At 32.1% G+C, this 3,364-nt stretch overlaps 1 long non-coding RNA gene across 1 annotated transcript in view; it reads right to left on the bottom strand.

Moving 5' to 3' along the window:
* Positions 1-2,195, bottom strand: part of LOC110267502 — an 18,170-nt gene extending 15,975 nt beyond the window's left edge. Inside the window, exon 1 of the long non-coding RNA XR_002355224.1 lies at positions 1,925-2,195. This is a non-coding gene — a long non-coding RNA (uncharacterized LOC110267502). The remainder of the gene's footprint in view (positions 1-1,924) is intronic.

Genomic DNA, 3,364 nt, shown 5'->3' with positions numbered 1-3,364 from the left:
TTTATGTTGGTTTTTTTTTTTAAAATTGCAACGGTTTCAAATATAGTATAAGCAATAAATTCTATAAATAAAATGAAACAATCTATCTGATAAACAAGGAAGGTAATAGAAGCAGCAATAAATTATAAGTCAATAAAAGTTATACAAAGGTGTGACGATCAAGCAAGATAACATCAAGCAAGATAACAAGAAATACTAGGACGAAAACACAGAAACATGCAAATTCAAGAAAATTCACAATATAAGCTACATGTTCATGTTTATAACTAAGTCAGTGCAAGATTCTTTTTTATGTTACTCACTTGGCAGTTAGCATACTTAGCCAGTCTGATAAAGTAGACAATGGTACAACTACAAGAAAAGGGCCATGGATTTGCTGGGCATTCTGTATAAAGAAACAAGTGGATTAATTTAACATTCTACAAGTGCATTTGTAACCTAATAGAGAAGGTACTCTACCTGTAGAAAACCAAGCATTGAAACTGACTGAACAATTTTACCAAGACCTATTTCATCAGCTAAAATGACATTTGTATCATTTCTCCAACTGCAAAATAGAATAGATAGATTCAGAATGCAAAAAGGACAAGCATATCCTATGTAAACCTACAAACATGATAATCACAGAGCTTTCCGCAGAGCTTTCCACCCCTCAACCATTCAGGTTGTTCCTCAAGCTTCCGCAGACTTTCTACACAGTTCATCCATAAAGTAGAAGTTCAAAAATCAGAATTAACAACTTTTACAAGCCAACTAATATCTCTTTGCAGGCATTACAAGAACAAACCTTTGCAACTTCTAATCTTCCAAGCTGTGTTGTGCAAAGAAAAATAGCTGACCTATGATTTGGAAATTCTGAAACTTTCATATGAAAATAAGAGCAACAATCGAACAAAGATGTAAAAAAAGAAATATAGTAGCCTGTGTAGATACTTGTCGCACAAAGTCTGAACTGAATGAAAGATCTTACCATCAATTGCATCGGTATAGTAGCCAAGCATCTCTCTAGCTCTACCTCTTCTAAAATACACTTTGACATTCTGCGGAAAAAGAAAAGACAGGTAATTAATATCAATAAATAATAAAATTCTGCACAGCTACTAGATCCAAGAAATTATAGAATATGCAAGAATCTGAACCTACGTTAGAAGGAGCTTCATATGAAGCAGACTCATGATATTTGAAATTTGGATTATAAGCAAAAGTTGTTTGTCTTCATGACAAGAAAATCAATCATCACAGAACTTTCATAATTATCCAAGTTCAGGATTATTTATAGAGGTAAATCACCTTTTTGTCAAAGTTAATTGCTTTTGTACAATCTGCTTCAGCTTGGAGGTAACTGCATATAAAGTTAAAGGATAATAATAAAAGTAAATAAAAAATCATGATGCTTGCTAAATAACTTTTGAAAAGTGAAAGGCAAGGATGATATGCTACCTTCCAAGTTCTAGATAAGCTTGGGACCTATCACTGTCGTATGTTGCATTGTTACTGCTTAGTTTTATGGCTTCCGAATAAAATCCAATGGCTTTCTACCACTGCTTGTCTTTGTAACCTTGATTTTCCTGATTAAGTAACAAACTGAAAAAGTTAAAAAATAAATTAACAAAATAATAATAATAATACAAGAAGAAAGAAAGAAAATTCAGCGTATAATGTACATGGATTCAAATGAAAGATAAGCATGGTTTATAACAACTGAGTTTTAGCAAAAGATGATGCCGTAAAATGTGCTAGCCATGTTGCATAATTATATCAGAACTCATAAAGTGCTGAATTTATCTAAAGAAGTATATAAAATTTGGTCCACTATATGATTAGCATGTGAGCAACAAAATTAATATGATCAGCATGTAAGCACAACTTGGAATAAAATTTGCAAACAACCATGCTATAAATTAATATTAATAAATTGTACAACTTGGATTAAAAATCTAAAGAAGTATATAAAACTTATAACAAGAGCAACAAATAAATCTAGATTAACGGCTCATGCTAATGCAGTATGTCTAACACTACCATCAATTTCACAAACTTCAAAGCCTTTCTCACTAAAATAGTAATCCAGTATGTCTAACACTTTGGTCCACTGACTGAATATCAAAACCTAAAAGCATTTGGCAAACACAAATAACCATAACAGCTTAGAGAAAATAAAATAATATATTGAGAGACAATCACATAATTGGTGAACATACTTTGTGTTTTCTTGCAAATAACCTTTTCAACAGCCGTTCAAGCAAACGAAAATTTTCACATTGTTCAACTATCTCATTTACAGGAGGATAAAGCCCTAAGAAAGCAAAACACAACTTAGTTGAGAACCATAAAGTACCAAACCAATAGAACCTTTAATAGCATGGTACTTACATGAACCATCAAAGGCATACTCTAAGAGGTCAGGATGGTTACAGACTTCCCTAAGTTGAATAACCAAATTACTAAGCGACTTTATTCCACGTCCTGATGTAAAGCAATACAATACCAAATTGTATTAGTATATTTCACTTTAGTCTTGTGTGATTGTAGATGCAACACAAGAATTTTGAACTGTACCAAATTGAGAACTAAAACAAAAAAGACACCTGAACAAAATTGCAATCCAAATTTGCAGCTATGTTGTGTACTGTTCTCTCTCGACTTCTCATGTATATAAGTATGTAACAATATATATATCAATTTAGTATCTAATTTTCAATTTTCAATTAGGCAAATACTAGCACACTTACACAGTTCTGAATAATGTAAAATTTCAACAATTCTAGTTCTATAAAATTAACAACAGACCTAAAAAACTAACAACAAAGAAAGTTGATAGCAACAAAATAAATAACAGTCCAAAGGCAAAATAAATTTTTAGGTGACATGAAAATTTACCAAGTATATATACAACAGTCAATAGCAGCAACAACTTATCAAAACAGAAAAACATCAGCAGCAGCATTAAGCAATTATTAAATATTTGAGTAAAAAAATTGTTAGATATTTGAAAGTGGAAACCCATCAATTGGAGCTGTTGAACGATAAAGGGTACATGTCAATACTTTATATCAATTATTAAAACAACGCAGAGAACTGTTTCGATTCCATCAGACCAACCCAAAAACACAATAGTGGTACCTTCAAATCCTTTAACTCTATATAGGAACAATTAACTTCAATTAATAGAAGATATAGACAAAATCTAAATCAAATTAACCTGAAAGCATAATCTGAACCGAGAAGATGTAGACAATTTTGATGAAAATAGGGAACAAATTGGATGGAAGAATGAACCAGGGGAGAGGTCGCGATAGCTCAGATCGCGCACGATAGAGGAGGGAGTAAGGGGTGGAGGAGAGGGTACGGTCGAGAACGGTGA

This window comes from Arachis ipaensis, chromosome B10, assembly GCF_000816755.2.
Source record: "Arachis ipaensis cultivar K30076 chromosome B10, Araip1.1, whole genome shotgun sequence".
NCBI lineage: Eukaryota > Viridiplantae > Streptophyta > Magnoliopsida > Fabales > Fabaceae > Arachis > Arachis ipaensis.
The sequence above is the reverse complement of the archived record's forward strand: the minus strand, read 5'-3'. Positions and strand labels throughout refer to the sequence as shown.